The sequence below is a fragment of the Ranitomeya imitator genome, chromosome 3 (assembly GCF_032444005.1).
Source record: "Ranitomeya imitator isolate aRanImi1 chromosome 3, aRanImi1.pri, whole genome shotgun sequence".
NCBI classification, from domain to species: domain Eukaryota; kingdom Metazoa; phylum Chordata; class Amphibia; order Anura; family Dendrobatidae; genus Ranitomeya; species Ranitomeya imitator.
In genome coordinates, this window is record NC_091284.1 from 422,926,463 (window position 1) to 422,953,192 (window position 26,730).

Here is a 26,730-nt window from a genome sequence, read left to right on the forward strand (position 1 = left end):
CGGCCGTAAAGCAGAGCGGTGACATCACCGCTGTGCTCTGCTTTATGGCCGGCCGCGCGCTGACACAGGATGCAGGAGGAGTGCAGGGAAGCGGACACCGGGGATGTGACAGGCATCGGAATGTGAGTATGTGTTTTTTTTTCTGCCAAAATGGAGTGAAAATGCTAGAAGTCACAATTTTTGTACAATTTTTGCAACTTTTTATTGTCTTTTACACATCTTTCAGCAGGTTTTTGCAACATGAGGTAAGGGCTAAGAGACAGATTTCAGAGAAGTGTCATTGTTTCAATGCAATGAATGTTTTATCACCAGAAGATTATCACTGCCTGGACTACATGGCACGTGAATCATGGTCTGACCACGCCCCCTCCTCTGATAAGCAGCTTACTGTCAATAGACAATGTCCATATAGAGTCTGGTGTGGGGGAGGTTTGCTTCCTGTGCTTTGCTACATTCTACATCTAAAAACTTGAATTGTGAAACAACTGCTGCACCCAGTAAACTAAATAATACATTGTTGGAATCAGGGTCTCTTTCTCTGCATTATACTGCTCTCAGATCAGGTAGCAAACACCTGTAAACAAAGTCCCTTTAAATGGTTACATATAGGGTAGCAAGGCTGCTCTTCTTTCATGTATTGAGAAAGGAACATCTGATCAAAGCTCAGACCTACGAAGATGAATCATGCAAAAAATGTTACATGCAATCAGCAGAGCTATGAAAGATAGGCCTCAAAACAATTCACTTGGGTGTCATCATGCTGGCTCTGGCACCAATGCAAGCTTACCTTTTATCTGGCGGCCTCTTCCTTTTTTGCACTTCAAGTCATTATCTTAGTTCCCCTAATTTTCTTTGACCAGACACTTGCCGGTGACCTCAGTGCTACTTTGGTCTCAACAATCATCTCTTTGCTGTTGACATACACTTTACACTTATCTGTACCTGACCTTACTTTGACAGTGGGCGCACACTTGGTGCTCTGACTGATAACACAAACACTCTACGTACGTTTTCTAGCAGTTATAACCAATCATAAATGCTTACTGGCATACAGATCTAATGAGATTGTACATTCTCACTACAATTCATTCCCGTTTCTAAGTTCTAGAAATGATATACCTGCTTTACAGACATTAGGTGGCCCGAAGCTACCGGCAGGAATGCAACGTTCTACAACTGCATGAAAATGAGATACGCGATATAATGCGATCCTTATTGGAAAAAAATAGGGAAGATGTATTTATATAAGCCAGTATCTGCTAATTCTTTCTTGAGCTAATAGCTCTGCCAAGAGTGTGGAATATAGTGTTTTGTTTTTTTTTTTCATTCAGACAACTTGCAGATAATTTAGGACCACACACATAATAAGTTTCGGGTTGAGAAAAACCTTACACTACCATCCCACTCCTAAAAGTATGCAAATGAGTCACCCAGTAAGGAGCGGTGACTTTTAACTTCAAGGCCATTCTCAGTTATAACATGTTTGGTTATTTTTACCAAACAAGGAAGCTTTCCAAAAAAAACACTAAAATACCAACCACAGACCGCTAAACACATTTTCTGCAAGACATCATTTTAAATCATTTTCCTTTGAATAAATCCTCTATCACTGTGCGTCACTTGTGTTGTGTTGAATTACAAGTTGGAATTAATTACAGTAGTCCCAGCTTTTCAACAAAATGACACATATGCCAAACAATTCTGTAGAAAAGGGAGAAAACGTAGTCGTAGGGATAAGGAGGTAAATGCTCATTAATGGTTAAAATTACAAAGTGTTTGTAACAACAAAAACTTTGTAATTTACCTATTATTAAAATGTCTTTCCTTTCTCAAAACTGGATGAATTTTTAATTTTGTGCTCGACGCTGAGTTTATCAGCCAGCTTAGATTGGCTGGTCTCTAGATAAGAGCAAGCTCTTTGGTATGTAGGCTTCAAGATTGCCCGACTCTTGGATATGACTAGCTTCAGTCCCCCTTGAGCTTCTGGGATGCTGCAGAGACAAACCTGCCTCCAGTCCCAGTATTGTAGATCACACAAATCAGAGCAGTAGCGCAACAATGCTGTCAATAATCAGGAGCACACACCTCCCAGCAAACAGGAATCCAATAGACTGAGGAGCGGTGTGCTCCTGAAGAAAGTAGGCACAAACCTTTAAAGGAACTGTCTACGACTTATAGCATAAATTTGCTTCAGCGTGGACTCTAATAAAAACTTTTGTAACATACTATCTTTGTTAAAGGGACACTTTAATCAGACTTATTGTTTAGATCACATTTTTGTTACATATGTATTTTTAATCCCTTCACGACAGCAGGGTCAATTTCCATTTTTTGTGTTTCATTATTTTCCTCCCCTTTTTCCCAGAGCCATAACTCATATATTTTTCTGTCTACATAGACATAAGGGGGCTTGTTTTTTTTGTGGGAAACCATTAATTTTATCACATAGTGTACTGGAAAATGGGAAAAAATTCCAAGTGGGGAGAAATTGTGAAAAATAAAACACAATTCTGCCATTTTAAAAAAAAATAATTTTAACGATGTACATTTTGTGGTAAAAATTACCTTGAAATATGATTCTGCGCATCAGTACAATTATGGTGATACCAAACGTTCAGTTTTTTAAATTATTTTAGTGGTGAAAAAAATAAAAAATTTGCAAAAAAAAATTGGGGGGCTGTGTCGCCATTTTCTGAGATTCATAACGGTTGTTTTTTTTTCAGTTGATGGAGATATGTGATGGCTTACTTTTTGAAGGATAAGATAATATTTTTTATTGATACCATTTTGGGATGGATGTTACATTTTTTCACTTATTTCAGTATTTTTGTCAAATTTAAGATAACGAAAAAATGTAATTTTGGCGTTCTTGATTTTTTTCCATTTACAATGTTTACTAATCCAGTTAGTTATTTGGATACTTTGATAGATCAGACTTTTTGGAAAGCGGACATACCACCTGTCTGTATTTTTGTTAATATCTTAAGTTTTAATGGGGCAAAAGGTGTAACACCTGTGCCCACGCGAGGTCCCAGTTCCTCCGCTGTGATGCCCGTACCTCCGCTGAGCCCCCGCTCTCAGCCTGCTCCCTGTCGTCCTGCCTCGGCTCTCTCTCCTACTTTCTGGCACGTTGCCAGAACATCCCCGGGTATGAGGCTTAGGTTACGTGCGCGCTCCCGGTCTCTTAAAGAGACAGCGCGCATTTTTCAAAGTTGCTGTTAACCAATGATATCCTTGTGTATGCTATTTCTGGCCACTCTGCCATAGAGAGGGCGCTGAAGCAACAAGTGTTTCCTCTTGCTAGTTTCCGGTTCTGTGTTCTGACGTTTCCGTGTTCTGTTGTGCTTTGCCGGTATTCTGCTAGTACCCAGCTAATACTGCTTGACTTCTCAGATTATCTGCCGCTTGCTACACCATCCTCAGGACAACTCCGGTACTACTTGTGCAAGTTCCATCCAGCTCAGACATCCATCTCTCTGCTACCCAAGAAGATGTCAGTACTGCCTGCCAGCTTCGTCCCGGCCAGCAGCATCCTGCCTGTTGAGTTCTACGCTATCTGTTATCCCCTGTTTGAGCACCTGTTTCGCTGTGCCAGTTTCCATGTGTCCGGGGAATAACTGGAGGTAGTACCTGTGTCCCCCTGACATTCCACTCTGATCCTGTTTGAGGGGTCTTACTATGCGTGTCAGGGGTTCGCATAGTCACACCCCCTTCGGGGCCACACGGAACGTGGTCCAGTGGTTCCACCAAAAAACAGTAAATGAATGTGCACTTCACCATCTGTGCCTCCGCTTTCATTCGTTACAGAAGTAGGGTGATTTGAACTTTTTTTTTTTTACTTTTCAATATTCTTGTTAGTCCCAGTCTTGAAGTTGTGATTGCCTGATTGCTTGTACTATATACAACAATGCCACAGCATTGCTTTATGTAGCAAAAGTCAATTTTTCATTGAAGACCAGCCACAGGCAGAGTTTCAAAGGAGCCCTGTCCTGACAAGCATGGGGGGTCTTCAGCAGACCACCTTTTGTCATAGTAACCCATCTGCATGAAACGTCCCCATGCCAGCAGGTATTTAATGTGGCTGTCAGAGTTTGCATTTAACAGCTGAACCCACGATTGTTAGTGGCAGGTCCTGTCTGAAACACAGCCATGATCTGCCAGGAATGGGGCGAACTCACAGAGTGAGCCCACTCTATACACCCGATTTCGACTTGCACCATACAAGGGGTTAAAAGGAATTTAGCTTTTTTTTCATATCATGATTGTTATTTAAAAAAAAGCTAAATTGATTTAGACTAATGCTTACTGTCCACAAAAAGCTGACTTAAGATCATTTCTGATGATGGCTTTCCTTTAAGGTGGACCCCGACCCTGTACCTCCGTTAATACATAGATATTTGTGTATGTTTGCAAACATATCGATACTATAAGTATATTTAAAAACTGGGTTGCACAAGGGAGACCACATACATTAGATTAAAATTGGAATGAAATGGCTAATTTCAGGCACAACACATCATCAACAGCTGGTTTGGCTTCATCAATGGCCAAAAAATCCAATATTGCCAAATGTATTCTGTGATGTGTTTGGGGTCATCGACAAATAATCATTTGCTCGTTGACCCATGTTCTTCCAATGCATATAGGGGCCTTAATTCTATGTATGCAGTGTATCCATGAAGGACATTACCAGACAGTACCGAACATTACCTGTACAAAAGCAAATGACAATGGTTGCCCAGTAAAAAAATATATCACTAGCTGCTTCATAATATAAACACTAATATATTTTTTATTACCAATGCTCCATTTCTGGGTTGTGCTCAGCATTGGACTGCATTTATGGTGTTGATGTATCAGCAATGTTCTGTGTAAAGAGGGCTGAATGAATTGCATATTTCAATTGCTAAGCCAGTCCCCTACTCTGTCAAGACTGATGCATGGACAAAGTATAGGACTGACAACTTTTGAAATGAGGCAGTTCAGCACCAGATCAGCGCTGACAAAGAAATCTGCTATATCAAGCACAAGCTGAAAGTAGAGCTGCCAGGAACAGGGACTGCAGATGACAGCTGAATATTGAGGCACTTTTTGGAATACAAATAAATAAATAATTTGTATGCCCTTATATTAGGAATACAGCTAAAATGTAGAAAAGCCCTTAAAGGCTATGTTTAATTCCTAAACAGAGATGAGCAGATTGATTTGCAGGATTCCAAGCTTAGTCAGGTCAGTAGTTTCTGGCCCCTGGACTAGATGAGGCTAATGAATCTCTTACCTTCTGAGATCCACTACTCAGCTTTCGATTAGTCAGGCTGGCATGACATCATCATTTCTTCATGATGTACAAATGACATAGCGCTAGCTAGGCTAATCAAAAGCTGAGCTAGGAATTCCAGAAGGTAAGAAATTCAAGAGCCTCCTGTTCAGTGGCCAGAGATTACTGACCTGATGAACTGCCAAAGCAGTGAATATTCATTTCTCTTTAGTAGTGGGCACAGGCTTTAGCCACAGCCGCCGGCTCCTGCCTCTGTGACCCGCTGCTCCGCCACTCCCCCTCCCCCACTGTCTTTCTGGGACAATGACTCACGTATAAGCTAAGGGGGGCATTTTCAGCACAAACAAAGTGCTGAAAAACTCAGCTTATGCACGATGATATATACGGTATATGAAACCTCCTGCCCTGTTGCATTGTAGTATTGTAGAATTATGGAAGCTGCCTTGGATTAGCAGAACTAGAGTAGTAACATTTAGAGATGAGCATACTTTTTCAGAAAACGTTTACCAATCTCAAATTAGGCACCAACATAGCACATTCAGATTTGTGTTGGGATTCCTGAGCATTTTCACGCAGATTCGGCAAAATTCGGTCACAGTTTGGTAAATGATCACGTTTACACTAATGCTTTTGTAGGACTGGTTAGGATAGTGGTGCTGTATGATGAGCGGGGAGGGGGACATGTTTTAAGAGTGGAGGGGGTGTGAATAGGTCACAGGAGCGGAGTGTGATTTTCTTTTTTTTTATTAACTTAATGTGTGCACATTCCGGCAGCCATCCAGAATACAGAAGCGAACCGCAACATCCAGACACAAGGGCATCTGTCATTGGCTGCCAAAGTCACATGTCCCTCTCCATAAAAACAGCAGGCATGTTGTTTTGCTGGTGTCATTTTGTCAGTGTAACAGAGAGGCTGCTTCTGCTGCAAGTTGTCATATAGTTAGATAGGATCCTGTCCTGTTTGAAATCGACCTTCCAGCATCTAACAAGTGTTGTGCAAGCAGGAGTCCACATTTCCTAATCCAAATCATTTGGGATACTACTGTCTTGCAGTCAGAACTGAGGAGGTCACATTTGCTAATCAAAATTGTTTGAACTAATATTGGGGTGCAGACACCAAGCCCCATTTCATAATCCTGATCGCTTCAGCTAATATTGGGGTGCAGGCAGGAGGCCCTATTTCCTTAAAAAAATAGCTTGGGCTAATATTGGGGTGCAGGCACCAGGCCCTATCTCCTAATCAAAATCATTTTGGCTAAAATTGTGGTGCAGGCAGGAGGCTCCACTTAATAATCAAAATTGTTAGAGCAAATATTGGGGTGCAGCCACTAGCCCTAATTTCCTAATCAAAATTGTTCTAATATAGGGGTGCGGGCAGGAGTCCACATTTCCTAATCAAAATGGTTTAGGCTAACTTTGTTGTGCCGGCGGCAGGCCCCATTTCATAATCAAAATCGTTTTGGCTACTATTGTTGTGCAGGCACACTATCTCGGAAAATAAATACTGATTGTTAATTTAGTGACAGGTGACTGATAGGTATGGACCTAGGGTTGTGAAACAGCTGGTTGAGAGGGGAACAGTACATTAAGATGAGTGGGAAAAAGCGAGGTTGTAGTGGAAGGGGGAATACACTTGGTGTTTGATGTGTATGTAGTTTGGTGGCAATGATACTGAAAGCTCTACTGAGCAAACACCGTCTCTTCCTATCCAAAGACAACTGATTACATCTGTTACTTGGTGGGCTACTCAACTCCCTTTCTTTGACAGCCTCACAGCGGTACGCCTTGTAGATGAGGGCCAGAAATAGTATTTGCTCCAGTGCATGTCAAGTGCTGCATCAAGTGCTCTCTCCTCTTCCTCCACCTAAACATCACACACAGAACAGTCCTCAGAGGTGGCACCCTAATTACCCTTGTTTCCAGCCGCATCACAACTCTCCAACCTGCCAACTGACTGTGGCGAACCACAGATGGGCGAGTCTGCAGAGCTGTTCACACATTCTATTCCATGGGCATCAGAGGTCTGCTCCAAAGATTCACACAATCCAGAAGAGGAAAGCATCTGCACAGATGGCCAAAATGTTATCCTGTTCAATCTGGGGTCAGACAAAATAGGGCAAAAAAAAGAATCCAGACACTCATCATCAAACATTAACCCCGGGGGTGGAGATGATCCTGATGAGACTCAGATACCTGAGGTGCACTCAGACTGTACTGTGCTGTCAGGGTAGGAAGAAGAAGAGTGTGAGGAGTGAGAGAACACAGAGGATAATGGTGAGGTTGTAGATCACACTTGGTATGAACCCAGAGGAACGCAGCTGAGTAGCTCAGCAGAGGAGGTGGGGGATGAGGAGGTTGTATTGCGTCTTCCTGCACAGACACGGAGTGATGCAAGCACAACAAGCACTGCATCTTCAGCCACAACTCTGGCTGTGGCCAGCAGCGGCCACAAGTCTGCAGTTCGCAGGGGCTGCAAAAGTTGCCTAGCATTGGCCTTTTTTGAGACCACAAAGGATGACCCAACTTACGTTATCTGCCAACTTTGCAAAAACTGACTCAGTAGAGGCAAAAGTTGCAATAATTTGACTACTACAAGCATGAACCAGCATATTTGCAATTTCACTGTACACAAATGCGGACTAGTGGGCCTTGCTAACCAAAGGCCATCCTATCAACCACCTCTGCTGCTCCTTTCTCCTTGGTCACCATGGCAAGTGTTCTCACACAGGTCTCCAACCACGTAAGCTCCACTTGTTTACCCATAAAGTCATTGTGAGTGAGAGCCTGTCAACTGTTATAGAAGTGGAGATGCCTGTTTTTGTTTCACCAAGCACACATCTTTCTCAATCCGCCATAATATCTCCGCCTGCCTCGCACTCACAGTCCAGCAGTTTGTCATGTTCACCTTATGCCACCCTCTCTAAGCACAGCAGAAAGCCCTCGGTCCCACAGTTGTGGTCACGTAAAATAATATTTTCTCCTACAGATGCCAAAGCCAAGAGCATGAACTCCACATCTCCAATCTGTTGTCCATGGAAATGCTGCTTTTCCGCCTGCTAGTAACAGATGTTCTCCAAAAACTGGCATGGCTCATGTCCTCAACCTGGTGGCACAGCAATTTCTCCACCACTATCACTGCCTGGATGCGTTGCTGCAGAAAGCACGGTTGCTGTGTGCTCACTTGTGCCGCTCGCACCCCACAAGTCATCGACTTGCATTGCTACAAAGGTCTTTTGGCCTACCAGTTAACCGTTTGGTTTGCAATGTTCTGACATGGTGGAAATCCACTCTACACATGTTACAGTGACAGTGGCAGCAGCAACAAGCCCTTGTGCAGTATGTCCTTTTACAAAACATGCTCCAATGCAGTACGGACGTGGTGCAAATCATGCTTGCGGAGTGAGCACAGATGAAGGTCCTCTGCACCCTTCATCTGTGCACAGTCAGGAGATGAAGAGGATAATGATCCCCTCTCTGCTGTCTGTGGTTGGTGGGAAGGGATGGAGGAAGCCAGCTCGAGTGTTATCATGCCACCAATAAACCACAGACTTGGACCTCACAAAAGCGCAACATGATGCCCGTATTGTTAGGATTATAAATAGTGCTGACTATAAGGTTGCAACTCTGTTAGTTCCACGGTAGATCTGCTTTTTTAGACCCCCCTGAAAGTGTAGACCGCCTAGCTTTCATCAAGATGAACAAGTCATAGATCTCCAATGACTTTTGCATCCCACTCATAGACTGGGCAGAATAGGCGATGGTGTCGTTTTTAGTTTGATGCATTGAGCTCGCATTATTGCAGTCTGTTACACCTTTGTTGTGGCTTCTGTGCCTTCTTTTGCTACTGCTGCTGATGTTACAATATTTTGAAATGTAGAGACTCAAAGTTTTGTCTCCATCTGGTGGGTTGCCTGTAGTGGAAGGGGTGTCAGAGGCTCATAATACTATTTCTACTCTAGGGAAATTGATGCCACTTTAGTGGTGTGTGACAATGTTTGGAAATGTGGAGACTCCATTTGGATTTACATCTGGTGTGTTTCCTGTAGTGGAAGGGATGTCAGAGGTCTATAATACTATTTCTACTCTGGGAAAATTGATGGCACTTTACTGTTGTGTGACATTCATTTTTAGAAATGTGGAGGCTCCAAGTTGTGTCTACATCTGGTGTGTTGCCTGTAGTGTAGTGGAAGGGGTGTCAGAGGCCCATTATACTATTTGTATTCTGGAGAAATTGATGCAACTTTAATGGTTTGTGACAATTTTTGGAAATGTGGAGACTCCAATTGGGTATACATCTGGTGTTTTTCTGAAGTGGAAGGAGTGTCAGGGGCCCGTTATACTATTTCTACTCGGGGGAATAATTTTTGCAAATGTGGAGACTCCAATGGGTCTCCATCTGGTGGGTTGCATGTAGTGGAAGGGGTGTCAGAGGACCATTACACTATTTGCTCTCTTGGGAAATTGATGCCACTTTAGTGGTGTGTGGCAATATATTTTTTTAAATGTTTGCACTCCAAGTTGGGTCTCCTTCATGTGTGTTGAGTCTCACAGAGAAAAACCAATAATCAAGGAGTTATTAATTTAACAGTCTCACAGAAAAAAAACCCAAAATACTAAAAAATATTTTTACTAACAATTCCTTAAAATAGTGCATACAAAACCATCACCAAATAATAAACACTTGAAAATAGAAAACGAACCTAGGGGGGTGCCTATCCCTAGTAACCTAACACTTGTCAGTACCCTACCTGCCAGCGGAGGTTGGCACCCTAAACCTGTGCACTGGCGCCCCCGCTCACCGTCGACTGTCCCTCCTGACCTATTAGACTCTATCAAGGAAGGGAAAAGAAAAATGTATATGTGTGGATTTGTGAGGAGGGTTTAGGTATGTGGGTAGATGCTGTCCCTCACACTCACCCTACCTGTCAGCGGGGGTTGGCACCCTATACCTGCGCAATGGCGCCCCCACTCCTCGACGGCTGTCCCAACAATGATAGCCCTAACAGAAAAATTTGGGATCCTTGATGTCATAGGGTACTGAAAATGTGAGAGCGTAGTAAAAAAAAAAGAAATTTTAAAGGATATAATGATCCAGATGATTTAATTTATTATGTTCTAAAAAACACAATTCTTGGCTGTCCTGAATCCCAATATACAGATATTGCCTGTGAGTCTTATTCAGAATGTTCAGCCACAATAATTGCACAATCCACAAGTATTACAAAAATAGCTAGAAAAAGGGAAAAAAAATGTGTGTTGCCTGTAGCAGTAGGGCTCCCAGACCAGCAGTCCTGCACGTACTTTCAGTCAACTATCTGTGTTACTATCCTTACATTTTTCTAACATTAGTGGTCTACCAAGCTGATATTTGTGCCACCTGAGTGTTGTTGTGCAGAAAAGCAGTTTGAGCTGTTGCATTAGGTATCAGGGCTCCTGCAGGCTTACACCGGTCCATCAATAATAATAATAATAATTTTTATTTATATAGCGCCAACATATTCCGCAGCGCTTTACAAATTATAGAGGGGACTTGTACAGACAATAGACATTGCAGCATAACAGAAATACAGTTCAAAACAGATACCAGGAGGAGTGAGGGCCCTGCTCGCAAGCTTACAAACTATGGGGAAAAGGGGAGACACGAGAGGTGGATGGTAACAATTGCTTTAGTTATTCGGACCAGCTATAGTGTAAGGCTCAGGTGTTCATGTAAAGCTGCATGAACCAGTTAACTGCCTAAGTATGTAGCAGTACAGACACAGAGGGCTAATACTGCATAAAGTGTATGAGAACATGATGCGAGGAACCTTTTTTTTTATTTTTTTTATTATAAATAGGCCACACAGGGATCGTTAGGTTAATGCATTGAGGCAGTAGGCCAGTCTGAACAAATGAGTTTTTAGGGCACGCTTAAAACTGTGGGGATTGGGGATTAATCGTATTAACCTAGGTAGTGCATTCCAAAGAATCGGCGCAGCACGTGTAAAGTCTTGGAGACGGGAGTGGGAGGTCCTGATTATTGAGGATGCTAACCTGAGGTCATTAGCGGAGCGGAGGGCACGGGTAGGGTGGTAGACTGATACCAGGGAGGAGATGTAGGGTGGTGCTGAGCCATGGAGTGCTTTGTGGATGAGGGTAGTAGTTTTGTACTGGATTCTGGAGTGGATGGGTAGCCAGTGTAATGACTGGCACAGGGTAGAGACATCGGTGTAACGGTTGGTGAGGAATATGATCCTGGCTACAGCATTCAGGACAGATTGGAGCGGGGAGAGTTTTGCAAGAGGGAGGCCGATTAGTAGAGAGTTACAATAGTCCAGACGAGAATGAATAAGTGAAACAGTCAGAGTTTTTGCAGAGTCGAAAGTAAGAAAAGGGCGAATTCTAGAAATGTTTTTGAGATGCAGGTAAGAAGAGCGAGCCAGTGATCGGATGTAGGGGGTGAATGAAAGGTCAGAATCAAGGATGACCCCAAGGCAGCGGGCATGTTGCTTTGGAGTAATGGTGGAACCGCACACGGAGATGGCAATGTCAGGCAAAGGTAGGTTAGTAGAGGGAGAGAACACGAGGAGTTCAGTTTTTGACAGGTTTAGTTTCAGATAGAGGGAGGACATGATGTTAGAGACAGCGGTAAGACAATCACTGGTGTTTTCTAAAAAGGTCGGTGTGATATCAGGAGCAGAAGTGTATAATTGGGTGTCGTCAGCATAGAGATGGTACTGGAAACCAAATCTACTGATTGTTTGTCCAATAGGGGCAGTATACAACGAGAAGAGTAGGGGGCCTAGGACTGATCCTTGAGGAACCCCAACAGTAAGGGGAAGGTGAGAGGAGGAGGAACCAGCAAAACATACAGTGAAGGATCGGTCAGAGAGATAGGAGGAGAACCAGGAGAGAACGGTGTCCTTGAGGCCGATGGAGCGGAGCATAGTGAGGAGGAGCTGATGATCCACAGTGTCGAATGCTGCAGAGAGATCCAAGAGAATTTGCATGGAGAAGTGACCATTAGATTTAGCTGTTAGTAGGTCATTAGAGACTTTAGTGAGGGCAGTTTCAGTAGAGTGTAAAGAGCGGAAGCCAGATTGAAGAGGGTCGAGAAGAGAGTTATCTGAGAGATAGCGGGTAAGACGGGAGTGGACCAGGCGTTCGAGGAGTTTAGAGATGAAGGGAAGATTAGAGACAGGTCTATAATTAGCGGCACAGTTTTGATCGAGGGATGGTTTTTTAAGTAATGGATGTATGATGGCATGCTTAAATGAGGAGGGAAAAATACCGGAAGTGAGGGAAAGGTTGAATATTTTTGTTAGGTGAGAGGTGACAGCCGGGGAAAGGGACTGGAGGAGATGTGACGGAATGGGGTCACTGGTGCAAGTGGTCGGGCGAGAAGATGCAAGGAGCCTGCTTACTTCTTCTTCTGTAACTGCTTCAAAGTCAGAGAGTGAACTAGATGCAGTGGGGGAGGGAGGACAGTGCATGGTATGAAGAGATTGGGAGATGATTTCCTGTCGAATGTGGTCAATTTTTTCTTTGAAGTAATTGGCCAGATCGTCAGCACGGAGATCCGTGGTTGGGGCCTGCTCTCTTGGGTTGAGTAGGGACTGGAACGTGTCAAAGAGACGTTTAGGGTTATTGGACAGGGAGGTGATGAGGGTGTTGAAGTAGGTTTGTTTGGAGAGGTGAAGGGCAGAATTGTATGTCTTTAGCATGAACTTATAATGGATGAAATCTTCGGGTAGATTAGATTTTCTCCACAGACGTTCTGCGCACCTGGAGCACCGCTGCAGGAAACGTGTTTGCAGCATGTGCCACGGTTGTTGCCGTCTGTGCCGAGTTGTTTTATGTATAGGAGGAGCAGCTTCATCCAGAGCACTTTGCAGGGTTTCATTGTAATGCTTCAATGCAGAATCAGGACATGAGATGGAGGAGATAGGGGCCAATGAGGACTGCAAGTTCTTCATAAGTTTCTGGGTGTTAATGGCCTGTATGTTTCTATAAGTGTGGAAAGTGGGGGTGACCTGAGCAGGATGGCAGTTCTTGATAGGGAATGAAAGAAGGTTGTGGTCAGAGAGCGGGAGAGGGGAGTTTGTGAAATCATCCACTGAGCAAAGTCGGGAGAAGACCAAGTCAAGGGAGTTTCCATCTTCATGTGTTGGAGAGTTAGTATGCTGCGAGAGGCCAAAAGAGGAGGATAGAGATAAAAGGTGAGAAGCAGATGGGGAGAGGGGAGAGGCAATGGGGATGTTGAAATCACCCATGATAAGGGTGGGGGTGTCACAGGAGAGAAAGTGTGGAAGCCAGGTGGCAAAGTGATCCAGGAACTGATGAGAGGGGCCGGGAGGACGATACACCACCGCCACTCGCATGGAGAAGGGGACGTAGAGTCTGACCACATGGACCTCAAAGGAAGGGAAGACAAGTGAGGGTACTTGGGGGATAACTTGGAAAGTACATTTGGGTGAAAGGAGCAGGCCAACGCCTCCACCTGCTCTGTTGTCTGATCTTGGGGTATGAGAAAAGTGTAGTCCACCATATGAAAGAGCAGCAGCAGCAGTGGTGTCTGACTGCTGGATCCAGGTTTCAGTAAGAGCCAGGAGATTAAGAGAATTAGAAAGGAAGAAGTCATGGATGAAGGAGAGTTTATTACACACAGAGCGAGAATACCAAAGGGCACAATTGAAAGAGACAGCAGGCATGCAGGGAATATTAATAAGGTTAGAGGGGTTTCTGGGTGTAGCAATTGGGAGGTTTGACTGGCTATAACATGGGGGGCTGGGGTTTGGAGATATGTCTCCAGCGACTAGGAGAAGGAGGATTGAAAGAGTGAGCAGATGGTTAAGTGATTTGTGAGAGCGTCTCTTGTGTTGGATGGTGCGACTGAATGGATCTGTGCTGTTAAGCAATGTGAATAGAGCATGAGTGCTATACATAGGAGAGGCAAGGACAGAGGGGCCGATATGGATGGAGTGTAGAGAGTTAATGCGAGGGCGGTGAATGTGAGTGAATGCAGCAGCCAGAATATAGATTATACAAATAAATATGGTGAGTATTTGTGCTGTTTCAAGTGAATATGGATTAGATTTAGATTGTCTTACCTGTCTCCTGCCCTGTCTAACTGCCATGTTATAACTGCCGAGTACTTAGAAAAAAAAGTACTTTGAATAAAAAATACACGAATAACAGTGCACGAATGCACCCCTGCACGTCACCACCTAGTCTCAATTTAAACATAAATTCAAAGCTCTAAATCCTGGCCCAGACTCTGATACCTCCTGCATGGTCGATGGCTGACTGATGCTGTGCCATTCTAAAATGTATAATGTGGGTGAATTGATCATTAGTCAACTACCTGTGTTACTATCCCTACTTTTTTCTATCAATAGTAGCCTATGAAACTGATTTTTGTGGCACCTGAGTGTGGCTGAGCAAAAATCCAGTTAGAGTTGTTGCATGAGGTATCAGGGCTCCCAGCAAAGAAAAGAAGGCTTACTTCGGTACCTCACCCACCTCGTCTTAATTTAAACTTAAAATAAAAACTATAAATGCTGGCCTAGACTGATACCTCATGCAAGGCTCATGACTGACTACTGCTGTGCCATTATCACATTTCTACTGTGAGTCAATTGATGTCACTTTCCTGTTGTCTGCCCCTAATTTTTGGAAATGTTTGGACTCCAACTTGGGTGGTCCTTCATGTGTGTTGCATGAATTTTGCAGAGCTCTCAGAGCACCAGGTCTACAAACCCTGTCCCATGCTGCGCATTTATACTATTTGTATTCTGGGTCAATTGATGCTACTTTTCCTCGTGTCTGCCCCTTATTTGAGCTGTTTGGTAAGCTTTTTGGCCCCCCTTAAGGTGTTTTGCCTTTCATTGAGTTCAATGGGGTTCAGGTATGACTGACGAACCGTTCGGCAAACATCAGGATGTTCACCAAACCGAACCTTGAATGGTTCGCTCATCTATACTAACATTATTACACCTTGTAGGGAAACTCATAAGCAGTTTACGTTCCTGCTTCCCAAGCTAATTTTTCAGCAACATGTACTGCTTTATAAAAGGTTGGACAATCCCATCCCAATCATAAAAAGTAACGTCTGCACATTATATGAAACATGACTGTGGGTAAAATTACAATTGTGTCCTTTCATTGTAAATTGTTCATTGTTAATTTTCAGACTTGCCTGAAAGTAACTCGATTTTAAGTATGTGAAACATTTTCCAGCTCTACTTATAACAACGCTCAGGATTTTACCAGTCATGCTTCAAACAAATGTTTCTTTAGTAAAGCAAACTGAACAGCTCAACAATTTAATCTGTACTGAGAGCGGCTAAATGACCCACAACTCTAATGTATGTTTTTGGTTAATTGACATATGAGTTATGAAGGATTCTTCAGAAAAACACAATTAGATGCTGACAAAATTATAAGCCAAGACAATAAAGTATTATATCAAAAGAATTAAAAAAAAAATTGTTTCATGAAGATGAGAAAACACAGGCAGTGCAAAATGTACTACTTTGGACTTGAAACATATTTTCCACCAGGATTATGCTGCCTCATCTCAGAAAAAAGCATAATTTAAAGACTGAGTCACTGATCAAACATTGTTTTATCTGCTGCAGCTCTGCTAGGCTACGTTCACACTAGCGTTGTGCGCTGCTGCGTCGGCGACGCAACGCACAACGCACGCAAAAACGCGGCAAAACGCACGCAAAAACGCTGCGTTTTGCGACGCATGCGTCGTTTTTTGCCGAAAATCGGACGCAAGAAAAATGCAACTTGTTGCGTTTTCTTGGTCCGACGCTTGCGGCAAAAAAGACGCATGCGTCGCACAACGCAACAAACAAAAACGCATGCGTCCCCCATGTTAAATATAGGGGCGCATGACTCGTGCGTCGCCGCTGCGTCGCCCGACGCTAACCCGACGCACACTAGCATAACGCTAGTGTGAACGTAGCCCTAGTGCTCTCAGTGATAAGCTCCTACTGTCCTTGATAATTAGGAGCTGTGGTCATCCCCAGTTCCCTACCTTTGACTGTGTATAGACAGAGCTTATTGAGATTCCTAGCAGATAAGAAAAAAGTGATATCAAACCTACAGCAAGGAGCGCAGAAAGTGACACATCTTTGAACCTTTGACCCTATTTTTTGCTGCCCTAAAGTGAAGCATAAATCTGGTGATAAATTCCACCATGATGGTCAAAGTACCAAACGTCTTACTTCAAAATGTGGGTCTAAAGGTGACAACTGTAAGAAACACAGCGGCCATGTTGGCCTTTGCTCTAATGAGCAACACTTTGTTTAAGATCAGTAATGGGTTTCTGTAATAAATCCACTCAATGGCTTGATATTAGGAACCTTGAACAACAAATAACTGATGTGTGTGTCCCACTAGAAATAAATTATACCACAGTATGGTACATATTGTACATACAAGGCTCTTTTAACATCACATTTAGAGACTATGTCGGAGGTATACATCGGGAGGATCTCCCTACGGATACTTCCAATTACACAATACATATTCCACTGGACACAGAAGTATATACTCAACGAAAATTAGCATTGAAAAAAGTATGCTATTCCATACTATAAATAACATTATACTCTTTTGGTCTCTATTGGATAAATGGATACCCGAGGATATTTTGGGGCATATGCTAGGTACACAACCTCTTAGATGGCTATGCTGGACTGGTCATAGGTAGCTGACATGCCAATGATGGCATAGAAATTCTGAATGCGTACAGGGCCAAATTATGCTTGTTTTTTTGTTGTTTCTAAGAGAAGCTCTGCTTTAGATGCAGTTTTAGGTTAATATAACTAGAAGTTCTCAATGTACCCTTTTTTTGAAGAAATCCAACACTGGTGCTTGACAACACATAAGAATTGTATTCTGTTAATATGTACAGGTAAATGCTAAGGTAGGCATTTTTAGTTTTGGACTAGATTTAAATAAATGCAAAATAGTAAAATAGAATTTCTTCTTGGGGAGAATTTACGTGAGCTTGCTGTAACACATCTGTTGGGAAATGCCATGATTTTCTTTACATTTGCTTCATAAGAATAAGATGCGTCATTTTCCAATAAAAGAACTCTGATTAAAAACCAGTTTAAAAACATGGAAAAATTGATCAAAATTACTGTGCAATATAATGTTCCTAATCTTGCTTTATTTTTTTTACTTTTCCAAGACAAAATATTTTGCCAGGAGTAAATATAAAAAATAGGCAATACTGTTCCATAGCTCTGTATACTGCTCAACATTTGAACTGAAAACGCAGATGATTACAATACAAAGGTTATTAAGCAGTTAAGGTACCGATGTAAGCAGACAGCACCATCGCATGCACCAATTTTAGTGAAAAGACTGTTGAATTCTTCCTCCTAAATGCTATAGGAAACTTGTGCAATAGTGCACATCCATTGGAAGATATATTACGCAGATAATTCAAACACATTAGCAGTTATCTCCAAGATACATTACATTGTCTTCTACGAGATCTATTAAGGCCACGTGTGCAAATAGCCAGTGTCACCGCTATATAAATACAGACCTGCAAATCATACATTATAAATGCCACCACATATTTATTTATGTCTACGGATCAGTAAAAAGCCTTTTTTCTCCCTTCTCTTTGGGTCTGGGGGGAATTGTGGGACGAGCCATATTGTTTTGATTGTATATGACAATGTTATTATACGTTATTTGAATTAGTTACCGAAATAATAAGAAAAAAAAGAAACCAGAAGGAACTAAAGTCAACAATTTGTATTAATATTTAGTGCCAGAGACCGTTTTATCCTCGCCCGTAACATCAAGCAGCAGGAAGGCTCCATAATTTGACAGAGATAAAATAGTTTAAACATGAATGGAATCGAAAGAGAGATAAATCCACAACAAAAGTTTAGGCCAAAAGTCTCCAGCTTAGCAGGAAACAGATGCCCCAAGATGCAGGTAGATGTAATGCATTACTTGTTATAAAGATACTACAGATCTTGTTGTTTGACAGAATTGCTACAAAACACACTACATGAAATTGTCGACGATGGAATAAAACATATTGATTGTTTTATGTATTTACTGTGTGCCAGGCTGCTACTGGGCGGCAAGACGTGAAATGCTACTACGTCTAATACCGTCCTAAATATATAATACAAGCACAATATAATACTATAGACACAAAGAGCAGGTTCTGAAATTTAGGTTTAGGAATCACGTACACATAAAAGCCATGCAACCAAACTTTACATTCTCATGTTTTAGCGCTTTACCTAGCAGCGATTTTGTTTATCTTATAAGACATGTTGTCTTCAGATCCAACACTTTTCTCTCTGCTCCAAGACGCAGGTACAGAAGTTATTATTGCCATTAAGGCTAGGTCAGGTTACATGAGAGTGGACAAGACATCATAAAACAAAGCTCAAACTTCTCCTGCGGAATAAGGGATTACGCCAGGTTTAACCCCTTTACAATCCTGACCTAAAGCATCAGAGGAACATTTCATTTTCATCACACTTCTTTACGGCAGGCATAACTTTTTTTATTTCTTGATTTCACAATGTTTTTTTTTTCATAGACATTAATTTCAGGTATAGAAAAATTTGGGTTTAATTCATATAGATTCAACATAAAGGCAGAATGCATAAAAATGCTATTTTAAAACAGCTTTAATACCTGTCCAATACATGTCTGCAAGGATACCAAATATGCATAATTTTATTTTATATGCTCTTTTCCTAAAAAAAAAGTGTTAAAATAAGATATTTTACTTATGTATTTCAATTTAACATATTTGTGGTCCTAATAGTGAGCTTTGACGTTTTTGTTAGCGCATTTTATTGTAGGATTCTCACAAACTACATAAATTAACAAGAAATAATGGCTTATGCATGCATCTAACAACACCATTGTTACATACCGCCGATGAATCAAAGTATAATTACATTGCTTAACATTGACGTACCTTAGTACACCCAAAGCACATAGTCATCCCTGTAGATCTGTTAAGGAAGGATTCTCTCCTTCGCACACATATGTTAACACTCTTCACATGTACAGCACCATAGAATCAACAGTGTGTTTAAAAAGTAATAAGAATATACAATGTAAAATTGCTAAGTCATGAAGCTAAGTACATTATGGGAGAACATGTTGACATACATACAATGCAAAGCTTTGACTTTTTGTAGATGAATTTGACCTGCGTATTGACACATCTGTATATTGTAACATATTACTATCTGTGTATGTAAAATGAACAGGCAGCTAGCAGTCACTAGCTTAAAATTGCCCTGGAGAAAGTCTCCCCTTGCTTATACTCCTTAGATGCCACAATCGGTATTGGTCATTGCATCTAGAGTGTTAAGTAGTTTCGGGGTTCCTCTGAATGTTGGACTCCAGTTATGCAGTTTCAATCACAGAAAACCACATTTAGGATGTAATGGAATGTCCATTTGCATGAAGGGGTTAAGCCAGCTGATGAAAGTTATGTCATAATTGTGACTCCTAAAATGATTCAGATTTTCAGTCTTTTCCAATTTCCAAAACATATAAACTATTCTTCACTTGCTATAACAAGGAAACCTGCCCAAAAGGACTTTTTTCATCTGTGTGATGGTCTGTTTTTCATCCACTATGATCCAAGTGTCTGTTTTTAACCGTTCATGCTCTGTGTGACTCTCAGCCTTGAAAACGGACCATAATACGACAAGATGTAAAAAAAAAAAAAAGATGTAAAAAAAAAATACATATAATTTACTGGGAAATAATTATCATCATTTGCACAAAATTTTTAAGCAATTTCCTTATTAAAAATGCATTTGCACCCAAAATGTAGGGATATTTCCACACCATAAATGTTCACGCCAAATTTATCAAAATGTTCCAAAATTGAATGTACCATTTTTTGTAGTACCTATGGTAAAAAAATTAAGGTAAAATTAATTAAAAAATTGGGTGTGGTTAACCATTTGGCATGAAGTAGAACAAATTTCTGAATGCATGTGGAATATATATATATATATTTAGAAAAAAATTGTAACACCACAGCATATATTGTATAGCGGGCGCAATGCCTGACCAGCAAAAGATCTGATTTTTTGCAAAAAGTATATAAAGAAGAAAAAGCAGGCAGCACTCCAATATTTAACAAAAAGAGTGTGGCCTTTATTCAGTACATATCGCGTGGCGAGATTTTGGTTCAACTGAACCTTTTTCAAGCTTGAAATTTGGCAAAAAATTGCAATTTGTCGCATAATTATTAATTATCTGATATTTAACACATTGGTCTCCTGCTCTTATCTAATATTGGGGAGTGCATTCCCATACCAAAAAAAAGAAAAAAACTGCACTTGTGTAATTTACATCAAATTTATCATTAGAGTGCAACATTTGATAACTACGGAGTGGTCAAGATGAAATAAAACCACTTAAGACTTAGAACAAATTGTGCCATTTTCTTTGCAAATGTGGGTCAATGTGCAGTCAACGGAGAAAAATCAGACAGCACACAGACCTCAATTACTGACTTGTGGGAAAAGACTTTGCAGTAGCTTGGTGGCTTAGTGGCATTGTTGACTTGCAGAACAAAGTTTTTGAGTTTGCATCTGACCGTGAGCATCATCTAGTGTTCCATGATCTCCTTGTGTTTTTGCGTGGTTCCTCTTGGTACTCTGGGCTCCTCACACACATCAATAAAAATACTGATATGTTAATTGACAACTTATGAAATTGTCCACAGTGTGAGAAAGATTGTAAGCCCCATTAGGGACAGGGACTTAGGTGAAGTAGAACAATCTCTGTACCACACTGTGGAAAAGGATTCACAACAGAAATAAAGAAATGGACTATAAGGTCTCGGAATTTTCAGCAGCAAATGTCTTCTCAAATATGATTTATCCTGACTGTACGGTGTCTCCATCCTGATCACTGATAGTGTACGTCATCTCCTAAAGAACAGATCCACAATTGGGGAAACCTTTTACACATCCTGCCTGCTTGTTTACCGAGTGATACAAAAATTTCAGCCGGCTCCCTGAACAGTTATTAGTCTCCGTAATGTAACATAACAGATAGTTTGCAAATCCTTTTAGGCATTCTCCCCCTTACTGGAAATATCATCATTTTTTATTTCAAAGTGGATTTAATAAAGAAAAGGAGAGCTGCTAAAGTAATACGTGAGGCTTTGACATTAAGCAGTGCAACCCTGCAGAGTCGGCAAGAACAGGGTCTCTAATCTCCAGTGATTTATAGTGGGCTCTTCCTTCATCTCTGCACTTGGGGAGGGCTAAAAAGTTTGGAGACAGGCTGGCGTCCCCCTTGCTATATACCGCCAACTCCTGCTGGCCAGTCTGCACGCTAAAACCTTTAACCAGTTTGCTGCTGAATAGGGCTTCAAACTTCTCGTCTTGTTTGTTACTTTTCAGAATGAAAGCAAAAAACTAACACAAAACATGACTTCACTTTCATGTTGGATGAGATGATGTCATTAATAGAAGACAGTACATTCTAGATGCGGAGCACATCATTTACTGGGGGAAATATCATGTACTACACATCCTCGAGAGAAAAGTATGCGCGGCTTTACGAAGAATAAAAGAAATACATGATGTGAGTGATGACAATCTGTGTACAGTGCTGCTATCTATGTGGCGCTATATAAGCAACAGAAAATAGAGATATATTCAAGAACGTAACTGGCATAGGCGAAGTTAAAAAAAAAAAAAAAAGTGACTTCATTCTGCCACTGATGGCAAGTGATCACCCTCTCACTCATAATAAATCAAAACATGTTTAAACATGTAAGTAATGAACCATCTATGGTATACAGACAATCACGGTGTCTATTTCATTCCGGAATTAAGGCAAGTTTTCATAGTTTTTTACAACATAGAAATTAAATGCAACATTTAAAATATTAATCTTGGTTTACAGCAAACTTACAACTTCTGGAACAAACAGTGACAAGTCTAGCTGACCTTCTTGACCCGGGGACACTTCTAACAGGCAGACAAACTGAAGAATGGTAAAGGCTACATTCCCACGGTATTTAATGTTGCAGATTTTCTGCAGTATTTATGTTACTATTACAGGCAATTTGTATTTTTTATTACGTTTTGAGTGTGTTTTTTTCGTGCTTTTTTTTTTTTTTTTCTATTTTGGTCTGCCATGTTTTAAATAAAGCTGCTTGGTTTTTGATACTTTCTGCTATTTGGCTTTGATAAACTTTCATTGATAAAGTCATGTGTGGATTACATGTGTTTTTGTGAATTTCCATAGGAGAATCAAAGCAATGACACAAATGATTTTTTACCTGCAGATTTTTCACATTAAGGCTGTGTGCACACGTTGCGGTTTTTTCGTGGTTTTTCCCAATAAAAATGCTATAAAACCACAAAAAAAACCTCATACAATAAGCATCCCATCATTTCTAATGAATTCGGCATGTTTTGTGCACATGATGCGTTTTTTTCCGTGAAAAAAACGCATCGCGGTAAAAACCGCAGCATGTTTCTTAATTTTGTGGGTTTTTTCCCACTACAAAATGCATTGGGAAGTGTCCGGAAAAAACTGCAGCAAAAACGCATCAAAACCACGGCAAAAACGCGTCAAAATCACGGCAAAAGCGCATGCGGTTTTCTTGCAGAAAATGTCCGGTTTTTATCAGGAATTTTCTGCGAGAAATCCTGAACGTGTGCACATAGCCTTAAGGCCATGTGCACACGTTCAATATTTTTTGCATTTTTTTGCTATAAAAACGTGATAAAACGGGAAAAATGCGAAAAAAACGCTTACATATGCCTCCTATTGTTTACAGCGTATATCGCATTTCTTGTGCAAATGTTGCATTTTTTTCCGCGAAAAAATCGCATTGCGGAAAAAAAAGCAACATGTTCATTAAATTTGCGGAATTGCGGGGATTCCGCACACCTAGGAATGCATTCATCTGCTTACTTTCCGCATGGGGTTATGCACACCATGCGGGAAGTAAGCAGATTATGTGCGGTTGGTACCCAGGGTGGAGGAGAGGAGACTCTCCTCCACGGACTGGGCACCATATAATTGGTAAAAAAAAAGAAATAAAATAAAAAATAGTGATATACTCACCTTCGATGGCCCCCGGAGTCTTCCCGCCTCTCATCGGTGCACGCTGCTGCTTCCGTTCCTATAGATGCTCTGTGTGAAGGACCTGCGATGACGTCGCCGTCTTGTGATTGGTCACGTGACCGCTCACGTGACCGCGACGTCATCTAAGGTCCTGCACACACACACCATCTATAGGAACGGACGCCGCTGAGGAGATCAGCTGTCTGCAGGTGAGTATAAACATTTTTTTTATTTTTTTTAAATTATTTTTAAACATTCTATCTTTTACTATTGATGCTGCATAGGCAGCATCTATAGTAAAAAGTTGGTCACACTTGTCAAACACTATGTATGACAAGTGTGACCAACCTGTCAGTCAGTTTTCCAAGCGATGCTACAGATCTCTTGGAAAACTTTAGCATTCTGCAAGCTAATTTCGCTTGCGGGAAAAAAACGCAAAAAAAAAATGCGGATTTCTTGCAGAAAATTTCCGGTTTTCTTCAGGAAATTTCTGCAAGAAATCCTGACGTGTGCACATACCCTAAAGCAATGCAATGGTGAAAATCTGTACATAACACTCAGTGTACCAGCAAGGAAAATTGACATGTTGCAGGTTTCAAAAACACACAGCATGAGATTTCTATGATCAATTTTCTGAAACTGTAAGACGCTACATTTTTTTAAATAGCAAAAATACACAGTGTAAAAAATCACCAAAAACTTATAGTGGGAACTCAACCTAGCAACTCAACCTAGCACTACTGTTTTATTTATACCAATGCTTAGCTGATTTTATACTATTATTTGAGCCTAATAACGTTTTCAAGCCACTCATAAATATGTTACTAGACTAGCTAAACTTATGACCAGGGGAGTAACGAGTGTGGTCGCAGGGGTGAGGGGCCCGCCGACCTCAGAACTCAAACTTCAACTTGATGTGTGTCCTCCGACGCACATTCAACTGAAGTGTATTGCGGCACAGAGACCAGCCAGGTCTGTGCGCTGCAATACACGCTGCCAGCCAATCCGAGGCTAGCAGCTGACGTCGGCATACACGTAACCAGGGGGTCATGCGCTCCAGTCACTTGCACTCTGAAATCAGCTACTAGCTTCAGAAGAGGATACCACGTGGCGGGGAAGTGAAGGGACAGTGAGTAGAATGATTTTTTTTATATGCAATAAAGAACAATGGCAGAATGGGGGACATATATACCAGGAAAGTGATATAAATACCATGATGGGGTGCATATATACCAGGATGGGGATATAAATACCAGGGTAAGGGACATATACCAGGGTGGGCGATATATATACCAAGATAGGGCCCAGGACGGGGGATATATATACCAGGACGGCACCCAGGAGAAGAGACATATATACCAGGATGGGGCCCAGGATTAGAGACATATATACCAGGATGGGGCCCAGGATTAGAGACATATATACCAGGATGGGGCCCAGGATTAGAGACATATATACCAGGATGAGGGATACACAGTGGGGAAAGTAAGTATTTGATACACTGCCAATTTTGCATGTTTTTCCACCTTCAAAATATGGAGAGGTCTGTATTTTTTATTGTTGGTACACTTCAACTGTGAGAGACAGAATCTAAAAAAAACCCAGAAAATCACAATGTATGATTTTTAAATAATTAAATTGCATTTTATTGCATGAAAGTGGTATTTGATCACCTACCCACTTGCAAGAATTCTGGCTTGCAAAGAGCTGTTAAAGGACACCAGGGATAAAATTGTAGACCTGCACAAAGCTGGGATGTGCTACAGGACTATAGGCAAGCAGCTTGGTGACAAGGCAACTGTTGGTACAAGTATTAGAAAATGGAAGAAATACAAGATGACTGTCAATCTTCCTCGGTCTTTGGCTGTGTACATCTTGCCTTGTGGAGTAAAGATGAATTTGAGAAAGTTCAGGAATCAGCCCAGAACTACATGGGAGGACCTGGTTAATGACCTGAAGAGAGCTGAAACCACAGTCTCAAACATTACCATTAGTAACACATTACGCCGGCATGGATTAAAATCCTGCAGAGCATGAAAGCTCCCCTTGCTCCCGCCAGCACATGTCCAGGCCCATTTGAAGTTCACCAATGACCATCTGGATGATCCAGAGGAGGCATGGGAAAAGGTCATGTGGTCAGATGAGAACAAAATAGAACTTTTTGGTATCAACTCACTCGCTGTGTTTGGAGGAAGAATGAATACAACCCCTAGAACACGGTCCCAATCGTGAAGCATGATGGGGAAAACATCATACTTTTGGGGTGCTTTTCTGCAAAGGGGACAGAAAGACTGCACCGTATTGAAGGGAGGATTGATAGGGTTATGTATTGCAAGATGTTGTCCAACAAGCTCCTTCCCTCAGTAAGAACATTGAACATGGGTCATGGCTGGGTCTTCCAGCATGACAATGACCCAAAACACACAGTCAGGGCAACTAAGGAGTGGCTCTGTAAGAAGCATTTTAAGGTCCTGGAGTGGCCTACCTAGTCTCCAGACATGAACCCAATAGAAAATGTTTGGAAGGGGCTGAAACTCAATGTTACCCAGCGACAGCCCCAAAACCTGAAAGATCTGTATTAAGATATGTATGGAGGAGTGGGCCAAAATCCCTGCTGCAGTGTGAGAAGACATGGTCAAGAACTACAGGAAACGTCTGACCTCTGTAATTGCAAACAAAGGTTTCTGTACCAAATATTAAGTTCTGTTTTTCTATTGTATCAAATACTTATTTCATGCAAACAAATGCAAATTAATTCTGTAAAAATCATACAATGTGATTTTCTTGATTTTTTTTTAAGATACCTTCTCTCACAGTTGAAGTATACCTATGATAAAATTACAGACCTCTTCATTCTTTGAAGGTAGGAAAACTTGTAAAATTGTCAGTGTGTCAAATACTTTTTTCCACACTGTATACACCAGGATGGGGGCCATGAAAGGGAACATATATACAAGGATGGAGGACATATATACATACCAGGCTGGGGCCAGGATGAAGGACATATATACCAGAATGAGGGATGTGTACTATATACACTAGGATAGAGCAAAGATGGGGGACATTATTACATAATGGGGGAGAAGGTGCAACTTGTATGTCCTCATAGGATTTAGAATGCTACAAGGACCCATATATCTGATTAACATGCGTGGGGTGGGGGGCTGATACAAACTTTGCACCGGGGCTCATCGAACTCTAGTTACGCCACTGCTCATGACCTCTTTTCTATACAATTTTGAAAAGTCTCTACTGAGGGGGGGGATGATCTAATCTTTTTGGTGCACATTAAAAATACTTTTGCCTGTATTGTTTTGTTCCAAAATGAAGGAGCAAACCGGGACACC

At 41.4% G+C, this 26,730-nt stretch overlaps 1 protein-coding gene and 1 long non-coding RNA gene across 6 annotated transcripts in view; one reads left to right on the forward strand and one right to left on the reverse strand.

The window, feature by feature from the left end:
- Window positions 1–26,730, reverse strand: part of BCAS3 (BCAS3 microtubule associated cell migration factor) — a 1,718,074-nt gene that overhangs the window by 265,481 nt on the left and 1,425,863 nt on the right. The window lies entirely within an intron of this gene.
- The window catches only part of LOC138670147 (uncharacterized), an 81,987-nt gene that overhangs the window by 48,779 nt on the left and 6,478 nt on the right, over window positions 1–26,730 (forward strand). The window contains exon 3 of the long non-coding RNA XR_011319305.1: window positions 22,211–22,321. This is a non-coding gene — a long non-coding RNA (uncharacterized lncRNA). The remainder of the gene's footprint in view (window positions 1–22,210; window positions 22,322–26,730) is intronic.